This window comes from Danio rerio, chromosome 25 (genome assembly GCF_052040795.2).
Source record: "Danio rerio strain M-AB ecotype USA chromosome 25, GRCz13ab, whole genome shotgun sequence".
In the NCBI taxonomy this organism is placed as follows: domain Eukaryota; kingdom Metazoa; phylum Chordata; class Actinopteri; order Cypriniformes; family Danionidae; genus Danio; species Danio rerio.
Window position 1 is genome coordinate 10,440,403 of NC_141045.1, and position 14,598 is coordinate 10,455,000.

Sequence of the window (14,598 nt, forward strand, 5' to 3'; positions counted from 1 at the left end):
TCTATCTTTTCATACTTTTAAAAACTGTTTAAACTAAATAAACTATTACCGTCAGGCTTTCACAAGCCAGCCTCAAAGTTTGTTCTCAAACTTTAAGAATCTAGTTAGGCTGGCTTGTCAAAGCCAGACTACTGTTATCCTTTCTAAACTTATTAGGCTGGCTTGTCAAAGCCAGACTACTGTTATCCTTTCTAAACTTATTAGGCTGGCTTGTCAAAGCCAGACTACTGTTATCCTTTCTAAACTTATTATTATTATTCTTCTTCTGACTCTAAAAATCAAAATCTATCTCCTCCTTGAACTTTCGAACTATTACCACCAAACTCACACCAGACCTCCAAACTATTCTGACTCGGTATGCTATATCTCCTCAGACTGATTGGACTTTCGGTTTTCCGAAAAACGTCCCGGGACTGTCGGAAAAATCCCATAGACTTAACATTGGACCAAACTTTGTGACCTCGTAACTCTGCGTCAGACTGTCGCACAGAACTCTAACTGGGCTCATTTAACTCAGACTATCAAACTGCCAATGACTGATCACCTTTAAACTTTCTAGCCACGCCCTAGCAACCACTTTTGGACCCTAGAAACTGTCCCATAGACTTCCATTCAAAAGACTCTCATTGACTTAACATGGGATCAAACTTTGTGAGCTCATAACTCTGGATCAGACTGTCCTACAGACTAATGGCTGAGCTCATTTAACTACGACTACCAAACTGCCAATAACTGATGAGCTTTTAACTTTCTAGCCACACCCCTAACTACCACATACTGCACCCTAGCAACTGTCCCGTAGACTTCCATTACAAAAGACTCTCATTGACTTTCCATGGGATCAAATTTTGTGAGCTCATAACTCTGCATCAGACTGTCATACAGACTAATGGCTGAGCTCATTTAACTCAGACTACCAAACTGCCAATAACTGATGAGCTTTTAACTTTCTAGCCACACCCCTAACTACCACATACTGCACCCTAGCAACTGTCCCGTAGACTTCCATTACAAAAGACTCTCATTGACTTTCCATGGGATCAAACTTTGTGAGCTCATAACTCTGCATCAGACTGTCATAGAGACTAATGGCTAAGCTCATTTAACTCAGTCTAGCCAGCAGCCAATCACTGATGGCCTTTTAACTTTCTAGCCACACCCCTAACTACCACATACTGCACCCTAGCAACTGTCCTATAGACTGTAATTAGCTGTGCTTTCAAATGCTTATAATTCTAACATGCTAATGACATGCCAATCATGCTAGCAACATGCTACTCATATGCTAATTATGCTAATGACATGCTAACTCATACTGGAAACATGCTAATGACATGCTAATTTGTACTAGAATCATGCTAGTAACATGCTAATTCATACTAGACTCATGTTAATAACTGGCCTACATGCATATCTTTGCTTAGCAGTGTCCTATTGACTTGGGGGATGGCTCATCTGACTCAGACAACCAATGAGCATCTCAATATGATAATGAAGCTCACAAGCCACGCCCCCAAATTGATTCCATAGACTTCCATTAAAATAGGCCAAGATGCATATCTTTGCATAGCAGTGTCATAGAGACATGGGGGTTGGTTCATTTGACTTAGACAGCCAACCACATTCAAGTGCACTCTGTAACCTCGCCCATAGCAACAAAACAGAGTACCCTAGCAACCATTTATCAACAGCTATATCTCAGCATCAGAACATCGTAGAGACTTGGAAATTGGCTCGTTCGACTCATGCTAGCAAACGGAACTTCCTATATGCTACACATGCTAGCAGTGATTAGCTACATGCTAATATTGACTAGCCAAGTACTGTAACTTGCTAGACATGCTTACTAAGTATAAATGTTTTATCAAGCATGTATGTGAGGCTTGCCTAGTAACCACCCAGGGTACCCTAGCAACTGCCTAGCAACCACCCAAATTACCCTAGCAACCGCCTAGCAACCACCTAGCAACGGCCTAGTAATGCCTTAGTAAGGGCCTAGCGACCACTCAGGACACCCTAGCAACCGCCTATCAACGCCTTAGCAACCACTCAGAATACCTTAGCAACCACCTAGCAACCACTTGGGATACCTTAGCAACCGCCTAGCAACACCTTAGCAACCACCTAGCAACCACTCATAACACCCTAGCAACTGCCTAGCAACGCCTTAGCAACCACCTAGCAACCACTCAGGACACCCTAGCAACCACCTAGCAACACCTTAGCAACCACCTAGCAACCACTCAGAACACCCTAGCAACCACCTAGCAACGCCTTAGCAACCACTCAGAATACCCTAGCAACCATCTAGCAACCACTTAGGACACCTTTGCCACCACCTAGCAACACCTTAGAAACCACCTAGCAACCAGTCAAAACACCCTAGCAACCGCCTATCAACACCTTAGCAACCACCTAGCAACCACTTAGGACACCCTAGCAACAGTCTAGCAACACCTTAGCAACCACCTAGCAACACCTTAGCACATGCTAATTCATGCTAGAATCATGCTAACAACATGCTAACTTCATGTTAGAATCATGCTAATTCATGCTAAAATCGTGCTAGTAACATGCTAATTCATGCTAGAATCATGCTAGTAACATGCTAATTCATACTGGAATCATGCTAGTAACATGCTAATTCATGCTAGAATCATGCTAATAACATGCTAATTCATACTGGAATCTTGCTAGTAACATGCTAATTCATGCTAGAATCATGCTAATAACATGCTAATTCATACTAGAATCATGCTAATGACATGTTAATTCATACTAGACTCATGCTAATAACATGCTAATTCATACTGGAATCATGCTAGTAACATGCTAATTCATGCTAGAATCATGCTAATAACATGCTAATTCATACTGGAATCATGCTAGTTCATCCTAGAATCATGCTAGTAACATGCTTATTTATGCTAGAATCATGCTAGTAACATGCTAACTCATGCTAGAATCATGCTAATAACATGCTAACTCATACTAGAATCATGCTAATAACATGCTAATTCATGCTAGAATCATGCTAGTAACATGCTTATTCATGCTAGAATCATGCTAATAACATGCTTATTTATACTAGAATCATGCTAGTAACATGCTAATTCATACTAGACTCATGCTAGTGACATGCTAATTCATACTAGAATCATGCTAATAACATGCTAATTCATGCTAGAATCATGCTAATAACATGCTAATTTATACTAGAATCATGCTAGTAACGTGTTAATTCATACTAGACTCATGCTAGTGACATGCTAATTCACACTAGAATCATGCTAGTGACATGCTAGTTCATACTAGAATCTTGCTAATAACATGCTAATTCATGCTAGAATCATGCTAATAACATGCTAATTCATGCTAGAATCATGGTAGTAACATGCTAATTTTACTACAATCATGCTAATAACACACTAATTCATGCTAGAATTATGCTAGTAACATGCTAAATCGTGCTAGAATCATGCTAATTCATGCTAATAACATGCTAATCCATGCTAGAAACGTACTAATAAGATGCTAATTCATGCTAATAACATGCTAATCTATGCTAGAATCATGCTAATAACATGCTACTTATACTTTTTCAAACTGTTTTTAAACTAAATAAACTATTACCAACAGGCTTTGTCAAGCCAGCCTCAAAGTTTGTCTCGACGAACTTTACTGTCTAGTTATTATTATTCTTCTTCTGACTCTAAAAATCAAAATCTATCTCCTCCTTGAACTTTCGAACTATTACCACCAAACTCACACCAGACCTCCAAACTATTCTGACTCGGTATGCTATATCTCCTCAGACTGATTGGACTTTCGGTTTTCCGAAAAACGTCCCGGGACTGTCGGAAAAATCCCATAGACTTAACATTGGACCAAACTTTGTGACCTCGTAACTCTGCGTCAGACTGTCGCACAGAACTCTAACTGGGCTCATTTAACTCAGACTATCAAACTGCCAATGACTGATCACCTTTAAACTTTCTAGCCACGCCCTAGCAACCACTTTTGGACCCTAGAAACTGTCCCATAGACTTCCATTCAAAAGACTCTCATTGACTTAACATGGGATCAAACTTTGTGAGCTCATAACTCTGGATCAGACTGTCCTACAGACTAATGGCTGAGCTCATTTAACTACGACTACCAAACTGCCAATAACTGATGAGCTTTTAACTTTCTAGCCACACCCCTAACTACCACATACTGCACCCTAGCAACTGTCCCGTAGACTTCCATTACAAAAGACTCTCATTGACTTTCCATGGGATCAAATTTTGTGAGCTCATAACTCTGCATCAGACTGTCATACAGACTAATGGCTGAGCTCATTTAACTCAGACTACCAAACTGCCAATAACTGATGAGCTTTTAACTTTCTAGCCACACCCCTAACTACCACATACTGCACCCTAGCAACTGTCCCGTAGACTTCCATTACAAAAGACTCTCATTGACTTTCCATGGGATCAAACTTTGTGAGCTCATAACTCTGCATCAGACTGTCATAGAGACTAATGGCTAAGCTCATTTAACTCAGTCTAGCCAGCAGCCAATCACTGATGGCCTTTTAACTTTCTAGCCACACCCCTAACTACCACATACTGCACCCTAGCAACTGTCCTATAGACTGTAATTAGCTGTGCTTTCAAATGCTTATAATTCTAACATGCTAATGACATGCCAATCATGCTAGCAACATGCTACTCATATGCTAATTATGCTAATGACATGCTAACTCATACTGGAAACATGCTAATGACATGCTAATTTGTACTAGAATCATGCTAGTAACATGCTAATTCATACTAGACTCATGTTAATAACTGGCCTACATGCATATCTTTGCTTAGCAGTGTCCTATTGACTTGGGGGATGGCTCATCTGACTCAGACAACCAATGAGCATCTCAATATGATAATGAAGCTCACAAGCCACGCCCCCAAATTGATTCCATAGACTTCCATTAAAATAGGCCAAGATGCATATCTTTGCATAGCAGTGTCATAGAGACATGGGGGTTGGTTCATTTGACTTAGACAGCCAACCACATTCAAGTGCACTCTGTAACCTCGCCCATAGCAACAAAACAGAGTACCCTAGCAACCATTTATCAACAGCTATATCTCAGCATCAGAACATCGTAGAGACTTGGAAATTGGCTCGTTCGACTCATGCTAGCAAACGGAACTTCCTATATGCTACACATGCTAGCAGTGATTAGCTACATGCTAATATTGACTAGCCAAGTACTGTAACTTGCTAGACATGCTTACTAAGTATAAATGTTTTATCAAGCATGTATGTGAGGCTTGCCTAGTAACCACCCAGGGTACCCTAGCAACTGCCTAGCAACCACCCAAATTACCCTAGCAACCGCCTAGCAACCACCTAGCAACGGCCTAGTAATGCCTTAGTAAGGGCCTAGCGACCACTCAGGACACCCTAGCAACCGCCTATCAACGCCTTAGCAACCACTCAGAATACCTTAGCAACCACCTAGCAACCACTTGGGATACCTTAGCAACCGCCTAGCAACACCTTAGCAACCACCTAGCAACCACTCATAACACCCTAGCAACTGCCTAGCAACGCCTTAGCAACCACCTAGCAACCACTCAGGACACCCTAGCAACCACCTAGCAACACCTTAGCAACCACCTAGCAACCACTCAGAACACCCTAGCAACCACCTAGCAACGCCTTAGCAACCACTCAGAATACCCTAGCAACCATCTAGCAACCACTTAGGACACCTTTGCCACCACCTAGCAACACCTTAGAAACCACCTAGCAACCAGTCAAAACACCCTAGCAACCGCCTATCAACACCTTAGCAACCACCTAGCAACCACTTAGGACACCCTAGCAACAGTCTAGCAACACCTTAGCAACCACCTAGCAACACCTTAGCACATGCTAATTCATGCTAGAATCATGCTAACAACATGCTAACTTCATGTTAGAATCATGCTAATTCATGCTAAAATCGTGCTAGTAACATGCTAATTCATGCTAGAATCATGCTAGTAACATGCTAATTCATACTGGAATCATGCTAGTAACATGCTAATTCATGCTAGAATCATGCTAATAACATGCTAATTCATACTGGAATCTTGCTAGTAACATGCTAATTCATGCTAGAATCATGCTAATAACATGCTAATTCATACTAGAATCATGCTAATGACATGTTAATTCATACTAGACTCATGCTAATAACATGCTAATTCATACTGGAATCATGCTAGTAACATGCTAATTCATGCTAGAATCATGCTAATAACATGCTAATTCATACTGGAATCATGCTAGTTCATCCTAGAATCATGCTAGTAACATGCTTATTTATGCTAGAATCATGCTAGTAACATGCTAACTCATGCTAGAATCATGCTAATAACATGCTAACTCATACTAGAATCATGCTAATAACATGCTAATTCATGCTAGAATCATGCTAGTAACATGCTTATTCATGCTAGAATCATGCTAATAACATGCTTATTTATACTAGAATCATGCTAGTAACATGCTAATTCATACTAGACTCATGCTAGTGACATGCTAATTCATACTAGAATCATGCTAATAACATGCTAATTCATGCTAGAATCATGCTAATAACATGCTAATTTATACTAGAATCATGCTAGTAACGTGTTAATTCATACTAGACTCATGCTAGTGACATGCTAATTCACACTAGAATCATGCTAGTGACATGCTAGTTCATACTAGAATCTTGCTAATAACATGCTAATTCATGCTAGAATCATGCTAATAACATGCTAATTCATGCTAGAATCATGGTAGTAACATGCTAATTTTACTACAATCATGCTAATAACACACTAATTCATGCTAGAATTATGCTAGTAACATGCTAAATCGTGCTAGAATCATGCTAATTCATGCTAATAACATGCTAATCCATGCTAGAAACGTACTAATAAGATGCTAATTCATGCTAATAACATGCTAATCTATGCTAGAATCATGCTAATAACATGCTACTTATACTTTTTCAAACTGTTTTTAAACTAAATAAACTATTACCAACAGGCTTTGTCAAGCCAGCCTCAAAGTTTGTCTCGACGAACTTTACTGTCTAGTTTTTATTTATTCTTCTTCTGAGACTAAAATTCAAAATCTATCTGCTCCTTGAACTTTCAAACTATTACCACCAAACTCACACCAGACCTCCAAACTGGTCTGACTCTTTATGCTATATCTTTTCCGACTGATCCGACTTTCGGTTTTCCGAAAAACGTCCCGGGACTGTCGGAAAAATCCCATAGACTTAACATTGGATCAAACTTTGTGCCCTTATAACTCTGCGTCAGACTGTTGCACAGACTTCTAACTGGGCTCATTTAACTCAGACTATCAAACTGCCAATGACTGATCACCTTTAAACTTTCTAGCCACGCCCTAGCAACCACTTTTGGACCCTAGTAACTGTCCCATAGACTTCCATTCAATAGACTCTCATTGACTTAACATGGGATCAAACTTTGTGAGCTCATAACTATGAATCAGACTATCCTACAGACTAATGGCTGAGCTCATTTAACTCCGAATACCAAACTGCCAATAACTGATGAGCTTTTAACTTTCTAGCCACACCCCAAACTACCACATACTGCACCCTAGCAACTGTCCCATAGACTTCCATTACAAAGACTCTCATTGACTTTACATGGGATCAAACTTTGTGAGCTAATAACTCTGAAACAGACTATCCTACAGACTAATGGCTGAGCTCATTTAACTCTGACTACCAATCTGCCAATAACTGATGAGCTTTGAACTTTGTAGCCACACCCCTAACTACCACATACTGCACCCTAGCAACTGTCCCGTAGACTTCCATTACAAAAGACTCTCATTGACTTAACATGGGATCAAACTTTGTGAGCTCATAACTCTGCATCAGACTGTCCTACAGACTTATGGCTGAGCTCATTTAACTCCGACTACCAATCTGCCAATAACTGATGAGGTTTTAACTTTCTAGCCACACCCCTAACTACCACATACTGCACCCTAGCAACTGTCCCGTAGACTTCTATTACAAAAGACTCTCATTGACTTTACATGGGATCAAACTTTGTAAGCTCATAACTCAGCATCAGACTGTCTTAGAGACTAATGGCTGAGCTCATTTAACTCAGTCTAGCCAGCAGCCAATCACTGATGGCCTTTTAACTTTCTAGCCACACCCCTAACTACCACATACTGCACCCTAGCAACTGTCCTATAGACAGTAATTAGCTGTGCTATCAAATGCTTATAATTCTAACATGCTAATGACATGCCAATCATGCTAGCAACATGCTACTCATATGCTAATCATGCTAATGACATGCTAACTCATACTGGAAACATGCTAATGACATGCTAATTTGTACTAGAATCATGCTAGTAACATGCTAATTCATACTAGACTGATGTTAATAACTGGCCTACATGCATATCTTTGCTTAGCATTGTCCTATTGACTTGGGGGATGGTTCATCTGACTCAGACAACCAATGAGCATCTCAATATGATAATGAAGCTCACAAGCCACGCCCCCAAATTGATTCCATAGACTTCCATTAAAATGGCCAAGATGCATATCTTTGCATAGCAGTGTCATAGAGACATGGGGGTTGGTTCATTTGACTTAGACAGCCAACCACATTCAAGTGCACTTTGTAACCTCGCCCATAGCAACAAAACAAAGTACCCTAGCAACCATTCATCAACAGCTATATCTCAGCATCCGAACATCGTAGAGACTTGGAGATTGGCTCGTTTGACTCATGCTAGCAAACGGAACTTCCTATATGCTACACATGCTAGCAGTGATTAGCTACATGCTAATATTGACTAGCCAAGTACTGTAACTTGCTAGACATGCTTACTTAGTTTAAATGTTTTATCAAGCATGTATGTGAGGCTTGCCTAGTAACCACCCAGGGTACCCTAGCAACTGCCTAGCAACCACCCAAATTACCCTAGCAACCGCCTAGCAACGGCCTAGTAATGCCTTAGTAAGGGCCTAGCGACCACTCAGGACACCCTAGCAACCGCCTAGCAACGCCTTAGCAACCAATTAGAATACCTTAGCAACCACCTAGCAACACCTTAGCAACCACCTAGCAACCACTTGGGACACCTTAGCAACCGCCTAGCAACACCTTAGCAACCACCTAGCAACCACTCAGAACACCCTAGCAACTGCCTAGCAACGCCTTAGCAACCACCTAGCAACCACTCAGGACACCCTAGCAACCACCTAGCGATGCCTTAGCAACCACCTAGCAACCACTCAGGACACCCTAGCAACCCCCTAGCAACGCCTTAGCAACCACTCAGAATACCCTAGCAACTACCTAGCAACCACTTAGGACACCTTAGCAACCACCTAGCAACACCTTAGCAACCACCTAGCAACCACTCAGAACACCCTAGCAACCGCCTAGCAACACCTTAGCAACCACCTAGCAACCACTCAGGACACCCCAGCAACTGCCTAGCAACGACTTAGTAACCACTCAGAATACCCTAGCAACCACCTAATCATGCTATGTGACATGCTAATTCATACTAGAATCATTCTAGTAACATGCTAATTCATACTACAATCATGCTCATAACATGCTAATTTATAATAGAATCTTGCTAATAACATGCTAATTCATGCTAGAATCATGCTAGTAACATGTTAATTCAAGCTAGAATCATGCTAGTAACATGCTAAATTTTACTAGAATCATGCTAGTAACATGCTAATTCATACTAGAATCATGCTAGTAACATGCTAATGCATGCTAGAATCATGCTAATAACATGCTAATTCACGCTAGAATCATGCTAGTAACATGTTAATTCATACTATAATCATGCTAATAACATGCTAATTCATGCTAGAATCATGCTAATAACATGCTAATTCATACTAGAATCATGCTAGTAACAGGCTAATTCATACTAGAATCATGCTAGTAACATGCTAATGCATGCTAGAATCATGCTAGTAACATGCTAATTCATGCTAGAATCATACTAGTAACATGCTAATTCATGCTAGAATCATGCTAGTAGCATGCTAATTCATACTAGAATCATGCTAGTGACATGCTAATTTATTCTAGAATCATGCTAGTTACATGCTTATTCATGCTAGAATCATGCTAATAACATGCTAATTCATACTAGAATCATGCTAATAACATGCTAATTTGTACTACACTCATGCTAATAACATGCTAATACATGCTAGAATCATGCTAATTCATGCTAGAATCATGCTAATAACATGCTACTTATACTTTTTCAAACTATTTTTAAACTAAATAAACTATTACCAACAGGCTTTGTCAAGCCAGCCTCAAAGTTTGTCTCGACGAACTTTACTGTCTAGTTTTATTTATAATTCCCCGACTGCTTCGGCTCTTTCATCCTTTCCCCCCTCATCTTTCTCATCCCTCTTTCCTGCTGACTGCAGGGAACTGAAAAAGCAGAAGGTCCCACTTCTGTCTGAGCCTGAACCCAGTGTGCCGGCAGAATAGATTGTAGCTTTTATTTTCAGCGTGACTTTTCCTTCAATGAGATTTGGAGAAGGTGACTTTTATCCCTATTGAGGAGGGTAGCACTTGCATACGGCGTCGAGTTGAGAAAGATATGGCGAGCTCCGGGAATGAGGGCGAATTGGAAATCCACAGCACGGGGACCCATTTACTTTGTGCCTGTTATCTTTGTGTATGACTTGGACTGCATACTAGGTGGAAAGTGAGCTCTGGATTTGTGAAATACAAAGATGTATTATCGGAACTAAGTAATGGAGCCACATGCTCTGATATTTCGAGGCTTACCCTTCGCTGTTCCGCACCTTCTTTTGAGACACCAAATGACCTGAAGCATTAACCTGGGCGGAAATAAAAATAGGACCCCTTCCTGTACTGATAAAAGAGAGAGGGAATCTGTGAAAATCCTGCTATCTTGGCAGAAGTTGAGTTCATTTAATAAGTCTATAACCGTGCTAACCTCAATTTAATGTTGAAGGCTTCCCTGTTCCCCTTTCTCAAGGACTATGCCAATGGAGGAGTGTTAGGGGAATCAAAATCGTGGTTACAGTACACACCTTGATTTATTCAGCAGATGTTTCTTTCCTAGTTATATTAGTCAATCCTTTTTTTAGAAAAGAAAGTAGAAAAGTAGTTAGCTACACTAAAAAGTGATTGTTTCATAAAGAAATTTAAAAAATCCATGTGGACTTTTTGCACAGGAACTATTGTGCTGTTTCCTGGTTGCACCATCACCATAGCCGGCCTTCCCTATAAGTTAGTGGTGCTCAACCCTGTTCCTGGAGATCAACCTTCCTGTAGAGTTCAGCTCCAACCCTGATCAAACACACCTAAACCAATTAATTAGGACCTAAACAGCACTTGTAATTACAGGCAGGTGTGTTTGATATGGGTTGCAACTGAAATCTGCAGGAAGGTGGCTCTCCAGGAACAGGGTTGGTCACGCCTGCTATAAGTGAACTAATCGGCTGCTTAGGGCCCCGCCGCCACTAGGGGGCCCCTTCAACCCAACCCGCTTTCTTCCTAAAATTGTTTTTATTTGCATTTTTTAAAATGATCTTTATTGACAATGCTTTAGTACTTGAATATTTATACATTTTCACTAAAAAAAAAAAAATATATATATATATATATATAACTTTATTAAACTATTTCAGCATATGTTACACAGCGGATGCCGTTTCAGCTGCAACCCAATTCCGGAAAAAACACTCCACACAGGAATGCCGACTAACCCGGCCGGGATTCGAACCAGCAACCTTCTTGCTGTGAGGTGACAGTGCTAACCACTGAGCCACTGTGCCACCTAAGTAGAACATTTAAAAAAACAAGTGTGTTAACAGCACAAATTGAATGAGAGCCCTATTAACAAATAGGGTTGTCAAAAGTATCGAATGCGGTATCAATCGGTATTTTAATAACATCCATTTCCTGCTAACATTTGAATGCTGTTAAGCTCATTTTTAAACATAACTGATTGGCCATTCGTCACCTTAGAACTATGAAGTTCTATCTGACATTTTTGTCAAAACTGAGTTACTGACATATTATTATTAAACGACACCTTATTTACAGGATGTTTTTATGTTGTTTCCATTTTAAGACTTTTATTTAAAAAAAAATGTTACACACATACAGTTTGCTATATGGAATGCAAAAACTTTGAAGCTCAATATCATTCAGAGAGCAGACAGAACCTTATAATTCCAAGGTGACGCATTGTGTTCAAGTGCTCATCAACAACTGATACCCTTCATGGCCAATCACAATCATTTTAGTTTTTTTTAACATTTATTTTGGCCTTTACTGAGAGGACAGAACAGTATTTTAGACAGGAAATGAAGTGGGAGAGAGAGAGATGGGGTAGGGTCGGCAAATGTCCTCGAGCTGGGATTCGAACTTAGGACGCCCTGAAGTGGTACTGCACCATGTGTCACGTAATAACCCCAAGGCTATTGCGCTGACAATTAAATTAATTTCTGTTGAGAACTTAAACACAATGGCCAATCATCAGTGTTTAAATACGCACTCAAACGTTAGCAGGAAATATTTGTAAAATGTCAGTACCGATTGGTACCAAATTCGATAATTTTGACATCCCTACTAAGAAATGCTATTTCTGAGATAACATTGGCATTATACTGCAATATTTAATGTCAGTTTTGTTTTTGTCTTCTAAAGTCAAAGAATAGCTAGAAGTGTCACTACTTTTACCAATTAAAAGTAAACAAATACAGTTTATTATGTTTCTCCACTGACATATTTTAGACAATAAAGCGTTAAAAACCAATTGAGTGACTAAAATGTACACGTTTTCAAAGCCTCTGGACTTTAGTTATGACTCAAGACTGGACTTTATGATTCTGGGAAAGTGTTTTTGTTTAGTGTCGTGGATGGTTTATTCATGTCCATAAAATAAAAATGGTGCATGAAGTTATATAATCCACATCAGCCACGTAGCAAAATTTTCCACTGACATATCTTTCCTGCTTTCGAGTGGAGGCTTTTGTGACCGGTCATCTGTAAGCGTCGGCAGGATTTGTGGGTTAATGTCAAACTTGGACTGGAGAGCGAAAATGACTCGCACACTTGAACGCATTGTGCTGACCGGTGCTTGCTTCCTCAGAGATTGTTCAATCGTGAGCAGTCACTAATGAAGATGGTCAATCGTCTGGTCTGTCGGGGAAGATTTCGAGCTCTTTATCATGTTGAAGGCTGACGTACTGCTGAGAGACTGAAGCTTGAGTGGCCTACTCTTAATTTGGGAGATTTTTATGGATTACTTTGCTTTGTTTTTCAAACAATTTTGTTAATTTTGGATTAAATTATTTAGCATCAGGCTGTCCCTAGACACAAATAAGACATACAGTTTAGAGTTTAGGCATTTATACGCTGCATATGAAGAGTTCAGATGCAAAAACTTCTAAATGCTATCTAAAATATTCTTCTAAAATGAACATTTTTATCATACTCCTGTTTGTAGGTTCAGTAATTTCCCCTTTATGACAAAGAATAAGTTCTTTTCATGGTCTTTTAAGTGAAATAACTCAACATAAACATAGGAGGTTTAAAAAAATGCTAAAATTTTGTGGAAATTTCAGACAACCCTTTGAGATTTTTGCATCTGAATTCTTCATATATACTTTTAATTCAAAAAGATGCATTGAAATGATCAAAAACGACAGCAAAGACAACTGTAATGATGTAAAATATGTAAATAATGTAATATTTTACAATATCACTGTTTTACTGTATTTGTTTTTCATTGTTTAGCTTTGCTGAGAACAACAATTATTAATATTTAAAGGTTCAAGAAACCCTTGAGTACTTTATTTGACATTTTTTAACAGATTTGTGTGTGATGAGCATCAATTAAGACAACATTAGCACTTGTTAGATATAATCGTGAATAAAACTGGATAATTTTAAGCTTTCGTCTGCTAATTTCATCTTCTTGGTTTAAAATCATTATTGGGATTCAGTTGGTGGGATCAAAATTGGTGATGTAGCACACACCTGCCTGTCTAGTGACGCTCCTGTTTCTAGTTATTAATCATACACTGAGTTTTCGTATCCTATGAAAAGACCCTGCTTCTTAATCATTCATGAGAGCATGGGCTTTCCGATGTTGACAGACCATGTGAACAGACCTGCCAAGCTGTGAGGTGCATGGCAAGCAGTACTTAGGTGGTCGTGAAGGGTTCAGATTTGTTTGTTTCCATGATCCACAGGGTTTGTTGCATGGCTTTTGCCCGGATGCGATGCTGTTAATGTGCAGCAAGCATTTTTGTCGGGAGAGTTGTACGAGAATCGGAGAATGGTGGACTTTGTATTTTATCAGTTGAGTTTGCTACCATTCAGACACATGGCTGTGCTGTCATTTTCGCCAATGTAAGCAAGTAGCTGGCAGGGCTAATGAGTTAAATAGATAGGGCAAGAGACCTGCTGTATACTGTGTTTGATTTTTGAATATATTTTAATATATATACACACATATATATATACA

The 14,598-nt window shown here is 39.6% G+C and overlaps 1 long non-coding RNA gene across 1 annotated transcript; it reads right to left on the reverse strand.

Annotated features, from left to right (window-relative positions):
- Positions 1–3,706: 3,706 nt before the first annotated feature.
- On the reverse strand, positions 3,707–8,398 carry LOC147837660 (uncharacterized). The gene is made up of 5 exons (XR_015526898.1): positions 7,830–8,398; positions 6,221–7,634; positions 5,457–6,123; positions 4,424–5,392; positions 3,707–4,225 (listed from the first exon to the last, which is right to left on the reverse strand). It is a non-coding gene; the product is annotated as an uncharacterized LOC147837660 (long non-coding RNA).
- Between the last annotated feature and the right edge of the window lie 6,200 nt (positions 8,399–14,598).